Source organism: Nannospalax galili, unplaced genomic scaffold (genome assembly GCF_000622305.1).
Source record: "Nannospalax galili isolate Female #2095 unplaced genomic scaffold, S.galili_v1.0 scaffold698, whole genome shotgun sequence".
Classification (NCBI taxonomy): Eukaryota; Metazoa; Chordata; class Mammalia; order Rodentia; family Spalacidae; genus Nannospalax; species Nannospalax galili.
In genome coordinates, this window is record NW_008341886.1 from 4,146,269 (window position 1) to 4,160,547 (window position 14,279).

At 39.3% G+C, this 14,279-nt stretch overlaps 1 protein-coding gene across 4 annotated transcripts in view; it reads left to right on the forward strand.

The window, feature by feature from the left end:
* Window positions 1–14,279, forward strand: part of Sema5a (semaphorin 5A) — a 487,535-nt gene that overhangs the window by 299,549 nt on the left and 173,707 nt on the right. The gene's annotated exons all lie outside the window — the stretch shown is intronic.

Below are 14,279 nucleotides of genomic sequence, written 5' to 3' on the forward strand. Positions count from 1 at the left end.
AGATGATAGATAGATGATAGATGATAGATAGATGATAGATAGATAGATAGATAGATAGATAGTAGATAGATAGATAAATTCGGCTCAAATATGCCAAAGGGTCACATTTTCATGGTTATATGCTCTAGTGTCTATTAGGGATGACTCGTATTTCAAAGAACCACAGAAGTAAATGCATTCAGTTGTGACACTAAAGTAATTTTCTGTTAGCACTCTACACCATGCACGAATCACAGCATTTGCCTACTTGAGTTTCTTGGAGTTGCTGTAACAGATTGCACTTGGTAGCTCACTTTCTGCAGAAGTTTAAAAATGATTTGTATGGGACTAAAGGCCAAGTGTCAGCTGGGTCACATTCCTCCAGAGTCTTGGGAATATCTCTTCCTTTTCCTCTAGTTTTGGGCAGCTACCAGACTTGCCTGACTGTAATGTATCTACACTAGTCTGTTTCCACATCCGTATCACCTTGGCCCCTGTATACTTTACATCTCTCACTGCCTTAACTCAAAGCACGCAATCCAGTCAAACTTACAGAGTCTTCTCTTTGCCCTGACATTCATAGGATCCAGGGCTATTGGTGTGGATATTTTGGGGGAAGGATATCACTTAACCCTGCACAGCCCTAGACCTTCAAATACTAAGAAATTTATAAGTTTAGACCCAATCAGAGTCATGCAGCAAAATTCATTACTGTGAGCAAGTAACTTACCCCCAAATTAAATTCATTTAATGGGCAGTTTTGTGAAATCACAATATTTGACAATTAATTGCTGCCGTGACCAAACACATAGCAAAAGATCTGCTGAAAATCAATACAAAAAGGGAATGAATGAGATGCAATTGGATTTATTGTAAAAATATATACCAAAAATGCATTCTTAATAAAAATATCCTAGACATGAATATAAAAAATTGTCAACTCCTTGTATTCTTATACTTGAATCCATTTTAACTGTTTAAAGAGCTCTTTCTCAACAAAAATGTTACTAATAAAAGTATTTTAAGATTTCTGGTATACGAAGAATCAGATTACACTATAAATGAGAGACAAATCTTTGATGGAATAAAGACAAAAATCACACAGTTTAACTACAATTTGTTTATTCGATTTAATAAGTTGAAGTGGATATTTATGAAATTATTACAGAATTAAACATTAATTGGGCAATGAGGCTATCCACAGTGTTCACTTAACTCTTGTCACAGTCATGAACAATGCTTTTCTCCGACAAATGTGTATCAACCATTATGCATTTTTATATTTTATTTAGTATTTTTATTTTATGTGTGTGCCTGTATTGCCTGCATGTAGGTAAGTGCACCTGTGTCATGCAATGCCCACAGAGGACAGAGAGGCATTGGGACTGGAGTTACGGACAATTGTTAGCTGCCATGCGGGTGCTGGGATTCAAACCCGAGTCTTCTGCAAGAACAGTCAGTGTTCTTAACTGCTGAGCCATCTCTCCAGACCCCATTATGCATTCTTTTAAAAATAAAATTGAAATATGACTGCCAAATAGGTACCAGGAAACACCTTTCAGTGTTCGTTTCCCTTAGCCGCAAACAACAACAAAAGATGCAGGAATCGTGCTGAATTGAAGTTCTTGAGAACATGTAGATCGATATGTTCTCAAACTGGAAGTAAAGTCAATCTACGTAGAGGATGTGTCTTAGGAAGTAAAGGTGTGGAAGTGGAATAATAAATTCAGAGTGGTTCAGTGGGCATAAAGTAATTCCCCAGTAAACACGCATAATTTCATCTTTATAAGCACTCTGGCAAATATGGAATGTCCATATTTGTAACTCATACCTCCAGAGAGAAATTAATGAGATTTCAAGAATTGTTTGTTTTCATGAAGCCAGTTTCAGAAAAATTGAAAAATAGAAAAGATTCTCAGAAAAAACTGAAAACAAAACCCCATGTATTTGCATCTATATTGGCTATTGATCTAAGTTCACCTTCTTAGGATTTAGCCAGAATATGTGATAATAAAAACCAAACTTCTGAGCCTGATATGGGTGACTTTACATTTCAATGAGAGAAATCTAACCCACAAAATAAAAAATGAGATAGCCCTCCTGAAAACATAAAACATTTTATTGATATCAATAAACTCAAATTTCAAGCAAACAAATTATGGGATACCTGATCACTGAGCGTGGTCGTGATGGGCAGCCTGCCTCTCTTTGCACATGGCTTCATTTTGTCTCACAATGGAAGTCCTTCATATTAGTGCTTAGCTGAAGCCCCGTTTGAGCTCTATAGTCACATTCCCATTTGAACCCTATCATATGACTAGAAAATTCACCCCTGTATTAGGGCCAGGCTCATTTATTTACACTGTTTTCCAGAGCATTAGCTATGATTGCTGGTAATCAGCAGGTGTGTGACACTGATGGAAAGTCACACTACAAACACTTTATGAAGATGCCCCCAGCCAGTTATTTATCCCCACATCAATATGCTGCTTTTGGTAATTTCTTAAATTATTTTAGATATCTTGTTTTCATCCCTTAAAGTCTTCATGTACTCTTTAACAAGCTAGCTCTGATACCTTTTACCACTTCCTATAATCGACCTATTTCTTTTGGGATATCTCTTTATATATGCAGAACAGATATAATTTCAGATAAAACATCTAATCTTCATTTGCTTAGTTTAGTTTGCCTCATCTCTAGCAAATGTCTATATGCAGCATAGAACATAATTCAGTGTTTTAAAAGAGAAAATATAGGATTTAAATTTATGGATTTAAATTTATGATTTTGCAACCCATTGCATTTGGGAAATACTATCATGTTAATATTTTTACCCCATGCTTGATTGAGTTTCTGTTGGGTTGTGAATATACTGATACTTTTAGGAAATTCATGTATCAAAATACTCATTTCTCTAGTAATTCAATATTTTTTGCTAAATTTAAGATTACAAAATGTCCGAGGTGCTGTATTAAAATGCAGTCTTATGTGAATCCAGGAAAATAACTTATTTGAAGCTCTCGAGCCAGGACTATTTCTCTAGACCCGCAGCCAAGAGCAAGTGCTGATGACAGGCTGGCCATCAAGCAGGGTCTTCATCAGGAGCAAAGCTTTGAGTGGCAACACCTGTTTGATGCCTCTGTCTCCCCATCCTTGCTTTAGATTCTGTAACAGAGAGTATAATGTCCTTTGACTAGGGTTGCTTCCTGGTTCCCCTCTTTGGTTCACTCATGTTGAGGATATAGTCTGTGGGAACTCATCCTGTCACTCAGCTCATGTCCTCTGGTCCAAGCCAAGTACTTGAAGTCGCTCATCAGAGGCATCTGTTTCCTTAAAGCACTGGCTTATCCCTTGTGCTTCCTGAGACCTCAGAATCCCAGAACAAATTTATGGATAAAGCACATGTTGCTTTATCATTTAGGGATTATGGGTTTGAGTGAATGTCCTGTGCAAACATTTAAAGCTTTGGCAACCCTCAGTAAAATAACTTTTACTCTCATGTTGTCTGGGTGTCTTCGTTTACTGCAAAGCCTTGGGGAAAGTTTCTGACATTACAGATTACACTCCAAATAGCTGAGATTCAAAGATGGCCTTCTTTACTACTCCTTTCTACATGTAAATTTGTATGTATGGATTATTTAGGAATAATCCATCAAAACAAAGTACATAAGTAACTCGAAAGTGTGAGTGTTGACCCCACATTCTCCTAATGATTTAATGTTCCGGTTTTGCACAGGACTGTCATCTCCTTCTGTACAAGACTGTTTAAAAGCTTACTTAGATAAATACATCTCCTGCTCTAAAAGTATGAGAATGCCTGCTCTGGCCCTGCCCTTCCCCTCTTCACACAGCATCTACTTGTGTTTTCCTTGTCCCATGCTTGGGAGAAATTGAAGTGTGTGTAGCTCTGTGTGGTAAACTCTCTCAGATTTCAAAGCCGGCTGTGTCTCTTCTACATAGGAAGTCCTTTTTCTATTTTCTGGTGCTGGATCTATCTTTGACCTAGAACGTTTTTGTCCATCCATTTCTCTAACAGGTGTATATTAGGTGTTGATTGTGTCACCTCTTGGAGCCACATCATTGAGGTCATTTACATATGTATAAGCAAACCCAGAAGCCCAACCCTACAGCCCAAGTCCAGTTTGCTTCTTGGAGGACAAGGGAGGCAGGTTGAAGTTTTTGCTTGCATTTGTGTTTTTTTTTTTTTTAAATCCATGTTGAAGAATCAAACCAAAGGTTTCAAATGTACTAGGCAAATGATTACCATAGAGCAGTATCTTCCTTTGTAAAGTTTGCATTTATGTTTGTAGACATTTGAGCAAAGTTGTGAAAGAGGCATGGACGTTAGCTAGGTGAACATCTTGTTGTTACATCAAGAACAGACTAGGTTTCTGTATTCAAGATGTTCGATTTCATGAAGCCAACCAAAGTGTTCGTAGATCATCCCCTGGCCATGCAGTTGTTTCACTAGATGAATCATGTGCTGTTTAGAACCGATACCTTGGGCCGTGAATGGGTTCAGAGGCTTTAAAAATGAATACCTTCCAAGACGAGTAAACCGATGGCTTCGTGATTAATATTTACCAAATGCCAACAGCTCTGAACTTAGACGTGTAGAAATTTTTGTGCTTCAAATGTATATTTTTCTGAATTATGGCAAGGGGAAACAAAGAACCCACAAAAATCAAGTGACCGGGAGGCACTTAACTCCACACATTCAGTGGGAGAGAACAGGCCGAAGTCCAAGTCATGAAGTTTCAGTGTTGGTGAACCAAGTCAAGCCCTTGGGGATTTGGCCAGGTTTAGCCAATAAGCTCATCAGAATGTCACAGGAATTATATTTCTCACATAAAATTAAATATAAATAAGATAGATGCATAAACAATCCCTAATACTGTGGTAGCACATCTGAGCTCAAGGAATTGCCATTATTTTGCACTACGGAATCTCTCCCAGTGAAATTACCTTTATTTTTGTACTATTATCATTCCAAGAATCTTATTTTCATGCCACTTTGTATTGGGTTGAATAGTGCCCTACCCCAACTCAAGGTCACTCAGAATCTTAGGTTATGAGTGTATTTGAAAATAAGGTTTTTGGGGTGGGGCTGGAAAGATGGCTCATCGGTTAAGAGCACTAGCTGTTCTTGCAGAGGGACTGGATTGATTCCCAGCACCCACATGGTGGCTAGCAACCACCTGTATCCCCAATACCAGAGGATCTGATGCCCTCTTCTGACCTCCACAGGCATTGCACAATATAGGTGTGCTTACATGCCTACAGTCAGTATACTAATACACATAAAATAGAATAAAAATAAATAATAAACTATATTTTTTGTTTTTAAACATTTATTTGATAACCACATGATTAGAAGAAGCATTTCATTACAGCTTCAACATATTCCAATAACAATTTCCAGAGCAAAGATACATCTCTTTCAAAAGTGGCTGTAAATCTTTAGGTTCACAGTTGAATTAATACAGTTATACAATATTGAACTCAGTCTAAACCCTGTAAGACATAAAATTGAATGAGGTAATAACCTGTAAAAAAAGATCTCCTTTTCATTTAAAAATATACTGTTTCCTACAGAAAGACTCATTTTTAATGCTACTAACGCTTAGATGTTTGCACATGTGTCTTTAATCTCTATGTATCTGATTATTACCAGCCACAGTTGGTTACATTCAGATCCTTGGCACCTGAGTATGGATATAAAGTCATCAGGTAGATTTCAATGGTAATATTTATCACCTCTCCTAATTAACATGAAATAGGTTTTTATGCTTCTTCCTCAGATATAACTCATGTTTTTATGTTGGTTTTTGTGTGTGTATATCATAGAGAACCCCTCCCAAACAAGCTTATTCATCTATACACTCACTTCCTAAATGGTGGACTCCCATAACCTTCCCCCCACGCTGGATCCCATATACTCATGTACTCCCTGTTACTGTCCACTATGTTGTTGATGCTTCCAGCCATTCCCCAGTGCTTGTCCATCCACTGAATCTAGTCAGCCCATCTAGAGGTCCTTATTTTAGGAAGGTCAGCTGTTCCTCATCTAGCAGCAATCAGTTGTCAATATTCCTTTAGATAAGATTGGGGTCTGCTGTTCATTATCCCAGTTCTATGCTGGGTTACTGTCTGGGAGTCTCTTGGGCCACCCTGGCCAACAACTCAAAGAAAGGTATCTCCTATCTGGCATTGTTTCTTGTTATGTAGCCTTTAGCTATACACATGAACTCTTAAAAAATTATATTGATCCTTTAAATCTTCGGTTATACTTTCCTTTTGGGTTTTTAAGACCGTACAGTTGGCCCAGATAAACCAGTTTATTTTTGCTCTTAAGGCTGTTTGAGGATCTGTTCCTCAGGGGTCACGTGGGCTTGGGAGGAGCCCCTGGCTCCTTTCTTTTACCAGTTCCATCTATGTGAAGATAAGTCAAAGGTCCTACTCAACCATGGCTGGCTTCACTTGGAATCATGGAGGAAATGTTTCCTCTGTGTTGACCCTCCTCTTTGTAGACTGGACACTGGTTCAAGTCCATTTGATGGGGTCTCTGTGTCCTAAGGTCTTTGTCAAATTATTATAGCTAATATATGGTCATCATAAGACTTTGAAGGCCTGATCCAATGTCCAGTGTCCTTATAAGAAGAGGAACATTTGGAGCTAGGGACATGGCTAAGCAGGGAAAAGTACCTGCCACCAAGCCTGAGGCCCCGAGTTTGATCTTCTGAGCTCAAATGATAGAGGATACCAGGAGGCTTGAACAAGTTGACCTCTGAGCCCCACATAGATGCTATGGCACATGTGCCCACACTGGTATACACAGAGAGGAGAGAGAGAGAGAGAGAGAGAGAGAGAGAGAGAGAGAGAGAGAGAATAAATAAATGTAAAATTAAAAAAATAGCTTGACACAGAAATGAGGGAGATATGGACCAAGAAAGACACATGGGGAAAAGAACATGTGGTAACTGAGGATTGATGTGTCCAAAAAACAAGGAACACCAAAGGCCTGTTGTGGCCAGTGGAAGCTAGGAGAGAAGCCTGGGGCAGACTCCCCTTCACAGTTTGTAACAGAGCTGCCATTACCATCTTAACTAAGACTTTCAGCTTACAAATCTGTAAGAATAAATTTCTTTTGTTAAAACCATGGAGCTTGTCACACAGCCCTAGAAAACTAAAGCATTGTCGATACTAACTGAAAAGCAAAATACGCTAGGTGAAGTAACAGACTCAGAAAAACAAGCAGCACATATTCTCTCTCATTGGTGGATCCTAGCTACAGATTCATAGATGTAAATATGTATCCTGATGTAACCACACGAGCCAGGAACTGGAAATGAACCGTGGGAGGAGGGGAAGTAGGAGCTCATGGGAAGGGAATAGAGGACACAGGCTTTATCAAGGGAGAAATGGGAAAAATGGGGGTGCTTTAACTTGGGGTGGGGGAATGATAAGTGACATTATACGGTGGGGTGGGGGGAGTAAATAATGCTTAGGGGGTGTGAAAAGCCAAAGGGAAGTGTAGTGTTCTGTGAGCCTACTGAAAAACACACATATAATCCAAGTGAGAGTAAATGTGTCTATCTGAAGCCTGTATAACACAGTTCCCAGTGCCAGGCAAGGGAAACCTCCCTGTGAGTTGTTGGTCAGGGTAGTCTAAGAGATTCCCAAAATAATACACGCTATTGCCACAGCCCTTGCATGCCTCCTGGAACGTGAAGGTAAGACTGTATTGCTGAAGACAGGACATACTTTGGATATGGGACTTGGAGCTGAAACTCAATGGAAGCCTTGTTCCTGAAGACAGGCTCTCAAGGTGTCAGAGGACTCTGTGCTAGCTGCCAAGGGAGAAAACATACTGTGAACCACACCTATGAACCTCAACAATGACCAGCCCAGCAAACCATCTCTATTGCTATAGTAGTGATGCTTTTATCTTGCAGGCAATCAACAGCTGTCTACTTGGACTTAAGGCCTGCTCAACAGGAAGGAACTCATGTGTGTTACTGTAAACACAGCCAAGTACTCATGGCTGGAGAGGTCACAGACCCTAGAGAAGAACCTACTTCTGTCACTTCCCTAAGTCAACACAATTTCTAAATATACATTCTAAATATGTGTATTTATATTTACAGAAAAGTATAACTCTTACCAATCATTAAAGGAGTTTCTTTTTTGCAATAGATGAACAGTATTACAAATTTCCTCAACTGTTCAAACACAGAGAATAGGTGTCTCGGAGGTGCCCAGCCCAAAGTAACACATCTGCAATGCAACCTCTGCACCTAAGGCTCCCAAATATCATAGTAGAGGGGTGAAAGAGCCAGAGGGACAAGACACCTGCTCCTGGTTCATTCATTCTAGACCCCATCCTGAAGCTGCATCAATGGGATCTCTACAATATGGGAGTCTAAGGAGATCTATGTGACAAAGCTAGTTGACATGGCAAGGAGAATAGAGAAACTTTCAGAGACTCTCACCACAAGATAAAGAGCTACAGGCAATCAATGGCGGGGGGGTGGGGGAGAAAGAGAAAGAGAGAGAATCAATTTTCTCTAGGGATTAGCTCTCTGGAGGTTATCTAATCCCAAGGGAGCAGCCCACAGCAAGGGTACTCAGGAGCACTACTCTATGGACTCAGTGCATTACTGTGGCTCAAATTCCCTCTGGGTCTCCGGTGCAATCAGACAAACCATATAATATATTTTATGTGCGTTTATTATGGTTTATGCCCGCGGGTAGGGAGAGCTAAATTGGGGAATTTACACAGAGACAAGCACTCTTGCACCCAGGCTCAGAGCCCCCATAGTCTCCATTAACTTTTACCTGTGCATCTTGGGCCCGCAGTCTCGCCCTGGGTCAGCAAATGCCCCCTCTCACGTCCATGCGGGTGAGGCGCTGGGGTCATCTCTCTCTCCACACCTCCCAACACACACCTTCGTCCCTGCTCACAGCTTCAGTCCCAAGATGGCTCCCAGCAGCCCCTTTGTAGTCCATGCTCTGTGTCAGGCCCCGCCCACTGGAGGAACCAGCCAATCGGCAGACAATTACACACACACACACACACACACACACACACACACACACATATATATGTATATATGTGTGTGTATTTGTAATTATACATACATATACATGTATGTAACAATACTCAAAGAAAAGAATAAGGAACCGACAGGGAGTGGAGCGTGGACGGAGTTATGGGAGTCTGGGAAGGATGGAGCGCGGCGGAGTTAGGGGAGTCTGGGAAGGATGTAAATAATGCAAATGCAATTCTCTAAATTAAAAAAAAATAAATGCTTTTTAAAAAACTACTCAAAGAATATTCAACAAGTTTGATGCCAGTATGTATGTAGTCAAAGTGACTTTGATTTCATATTATATGAAACAAAATCCTAGTTTTTAATGTCGTGGTTTAAAATATTTTAATAAGCATGTTGGGAGCTATTTAAACCCATAATCGAAGCGCGACAGTTTCAGAATGCCCATTCTAACTATGGATGTTCACTGAGATGTGTCCTTTGAGACTGCAAATTTTTGAAGGCTTCCTTAAACTAGGCGCTCGATGTTTTTATTTGTGAATTAACCAGAATATAGTGGTTTTATTTTGAAAACAAACACCCCTGTTACACACAGATGTGCAGGACTTTCATGTCACTCATTCTGGACAGTGGGGAGCCGCCACTAAAAGGTGCGTAGTGAAGACCACCGTACTCAAAGTGGGGTCGAATGATGTTCCATTCAAGTCACATAAAATTCATAGTTGCCTCAACTCATTTGAGGTTTGCTTGTTTTGAGCAAAGATGCTGTCTCACATTCCCTGACAATTTGTTTGTAATCTTGGTAACAATGTAACGTTCCCAAATGTGTCACAGAAAGGCATGACATAAGAATATGGATGCAAACATATGAGAGACAGCCTCTGGTGGTTGTTAATTTTTGATGCTGTGTAATTAAACTACTTTTTTTAATGTTATCTTTTTCCAGTATCTAATTAGCAGAGCCATCTGCTGAAAGAGCGATGGCCCATCTGCCTAGAATGTTGTTCTCTTCACTGTTTTGAAAAGTATCTGACACTGTGAGTCCCCATCTAATTAACTTCTCTTGCTATGGAGTATGATAAGACATAGCTTTGTTTATACACTTCTGAGAACTGTGGGTTTATATGTATGTAATAAGTACATGAAAAAAAAAAAGCCAATCTCTTCTTTCCGACATCTGAGTTACTCTTGAGATCACAGCTTCATTTATCATAACTGGAGCTCATCTCCATGGGGGATGATGAGGCGTGTGTTGTCTATTGAGAAACAACAGGCAGTTGTTTACATCCTTGGGCCTGCTGCAGTTCTGAGCATACGTTTCTGTAAGCCTACCTGCTACTTCATCGATGTGATTGTGGCACTGTGACAGGCTGAATGTTGATGAATCATGCTGTAAACTTATCACTAGATCTGAGATGCACCACCATGAGGCCACTGTACCAGGAAAATGATGCTCTGATCTCACATGATGTTGTCCAGACCAATGCAATAAGCTCACCTTTATTGCAAATACGTATCTGATGTGCACAAATGTATCTATATACATTACCTCTTCTATCAATCCTTATCTAGCAGAATATATTGTACTTGATATATATTTAATAATTATTAAATGAATGAGAGAAGAAATGCGAAAAAGTATAGCAAAACATTTAAAATGTGTTTAATATCAGAGATAATACATATGTGTCTTTGTAGGACAAAACAGGCCATATATAACAATAATTGCTCTTTATAAATATAGAGATTTCAAACTGACTTATTCATTGAATGGCTAAGTAACCACAATATTAATGCTGCATGTCTGCTTCTCATGTGTATAATGAATGCTGAGTGTTGACTAGAATAGAGAATTCATGTTCCTTTCTTCTCCTGGGCAATCGTGCAGTAGAAAGAGACAAAAGAAAATGACAAGCAAAGATTTAAAAGAAAGAAATTCAGGAAAGAATACTGAGTTGCACTGAAATCAGAAATGTACAGTGCCTTAGCATTTGTTTTGACTGCAAGAAGAATAGGCTTGGGTTGGTAGAAATGTGCCCAGAATGAGTGAGGGACAGGCAGAAGGAGGAATTCCCAAGCCACTCATAGGCTTTGCTAGAAAATGATGTGTGTACAAACAGCAAGCTTTGCTGAGGCTAGAATAAGGTCTGAATAAAGGTCTCTCACTGACTAGAAATGGTCAACTATAATCAAGGAAGTTATAAACAGATTTAAAAAGAAACTCAGATTTAACAAAGGAGTAGCTAACTTTGAGACACAAAATCCGATACAAGAAATCTCCATTAATTCCCTGATCCCTGTTTTTCTTCTATGGGAAGAAACTTCCCCATAGCTGCCAGTTGATTCCAGTGCAAAGTCCAGTTTGGTGAGGGAGAAGCAGTGTGAGATGAATCTGGAACTCTTAATTCAATATATTCTGGAACGCCTTCTGCACGTCACACCTTTTAAGGTTTCACAATACCTGGTAATATTTATTCCCCATTCTTTTGTGAAACTTGTTAAGTTCCACACTTTATATGAGGTTTCCTTTAACTTTGTCCTCTATTTGTGTATAAAATGAAGCCACAGAAAAGCTAAACAATCAAGGTTTTTAATCAGTTCTGGATATGAATACTGTTGACATGGTGGTATTGAAAATGCCTTTGGAAGTCATGTTTCTACTTTTAATAACTGCAGAAAAATCTATCTGATTTGTCCTATTTTCTCTTGGTCTAATAAAGTTCTCTAAGCAGTAGCTGTTTTTCAGTATTCTGGATAAAGTAATGTAATATTTATGAAAACCCATACTCTTTTTCTATTACTTTTCACTTCTGGTCCTTAGCCAATATTTATCTTTCAAGTGCGAAGCCTACTTAAGTACCAGGTAGAGTGGGGAAGCTGTTTGTTTGCCAAGCAGCAACGAGAGCTAAACAATTTGGTGGCATTTGATCACTACTCCCCCTTAATCCTGGGGCTAACCCTGCTACCAGTGTTCTTACGCTTATTCAAGAGACTATTAATATTTAACTTTTTTCAGTACTGGGGATTGAATCTTGGGCCTTGCATTTGCTAGACAAGGACTCTACCCTTGAGCAATGTCCTATTGTATTTTATTTATTATTTATTTATATTTATTTTTACTATGTATGTGGTGCTAGAGTCACTAGATTACACAAACTGAATTTTAACTCACTAAATAGCCCAGACAGGCTTCAAACCTGTGATCCTTCTGATCTAAGCCAATCTTTAACCCTTGTATGTCTCTCTGTGTGTATATACATGTTCCTGTGTTCATGGAGGGGTCGGAGGGGTCAGCCTTGGGTATTATTCCTGTAATGACACCTCCTTGGTGTTTTCTGTTTTGTTTGTTTTCTTGCTTTCTTGAGACATGGGTTTCTCACTGGCCTGTAGTTCACTGGTCAGGATAAACCAGCTGCCCAGCAAGCCCCAGGGACCTGCCTGCGTCTTAACCTCCCCAGAACTTGGATTGCAAGCATGTGCCACCACACTTGGCTTTTTTTTTACCTGGGTGCTAGGATTTAACTCAGGTATTCATGTTTGCATAGCAAGCACTTTACCTACTGAGACATTTCCCCAGCCACCAATAACTTTTAACATTATCACCCTAACAAAAAGAGTCATCGCGAGTGCCTCTTCAGCTAAAGTATTTCACTGCACCATTGTAGTCAGAGCTATGCAACTCTAGCCCCTCTTTATGCTGTATAGCATTAACCCCTTTGGTAATATAAAATTAAGTTTATAATGAGTGCTTCTTTATTGAAAGAATGTATCAATCCTGTTTTACTTTTAAGCATAGCAAAGATACAGATGTATTTCTTTAAATAAACCAACAGTGAGTCTTCATAAACAGACCTAAGAAAGGAGCACAGAGGTCAGACGAGGTTGGCACGATGAATTTATCTTTTCTTCTCCTTTCTGCATGTCCCAGTGTGAAGCTCTCACCCCTTGGTCATGTCTCCAAATTTCATGATAATATTTGCCATCCCTAATGGAATTCAAGGCAGCTGTTTGCATTAGAGCCTGGTTAGCTGCAACTTCCGTGTTCAAACACTGCACCCAGGAAAGCATCACAGAATTATCACAGTCTCATATTAGATGCCCATATTACAGAATTCTCCAAGTCCACACAATCAAAAACAGACACGTATTCTTCTTCCCTGAAGGACACTGAATGCTTATCTCAGACTTACTTGTCTTGTGGCCTTGTGTGCCCACGGAGATAAGTTATCCGAGGCCCTGTGGTATGACCTCTTCTGCTATGCAGCACACCCTGGAAACAGCAGGTGTAAGATACGTTGTTAGCCTAACTTTAGTAGTCTCTTAACCTTAGGAGAATTTGGAAACAAATCTTACTCACAATAAGGGTAAAGCCAATATTTTCCTGCATATTATTTTACTTTGCTTTTCTTAAGTTTATTATTTGACATTTGTCCAACATAACACAAATATCCCCTTCATGTGTTTTCCTGGTAATGGCTTAATTGGTACACAACTCTTTATCTTGAGAAAGTTAATTTTAATTATAAGATGGTTCAGTGGTTAAGAGTACTATCTGTTCTTGCAGAGGACCTGGGTTTGATTCCCAGCACCCACATGGTAGCTAACAGTCATCTGTAACTCCAGTTCCAGGGGATCTGATGCCCTCTTCTGACCTTTGTGGACATTGCACAACACAGGTGCACTTAATATACACACAAGCAATGCACTCATAAAATGCACACTTAAAAATAATTGCACCAGGTGTGGTGGTGCATGCCTTTAATCCCAGCACTTGGGAGGCAGAAGCAGGCGGATTGCTGTGAGTTCAAGGCTAGCCTTGTCTACATAATGAGTTCCAGGAGATCTGGGGCTACAGGGAGACCCTGTCTCAAAAAGACCAAAAAAGTTAATAAATAAAAATAAATAAATAAAATAAAAATAACAAATATAAAAACCACAAGTATGTCAAGAAATGGAGAACATATTTTGTTATAAAAATCTGCATACCATAAAATAATGGAAAAGAAAAATAATTTAGTGCTTCAATTTGTTTTACATGATTTTCAATCTTAGCATGTAAACCTGTGTTCTTCACCTCTTCCTTGAAGCAAACAGAATTAACTAATCAAAGTTTCTCTTTGTGATGGAGGATGGGGTGATACACATATCAACTCCATCAGCATGGGTTAGATTTGAATTTGAGATAAAAGTATTAAGCATCACGGCTCTGGATGTTTAGAACAAGTAACAGCAGGAAAGTTGCTGGCA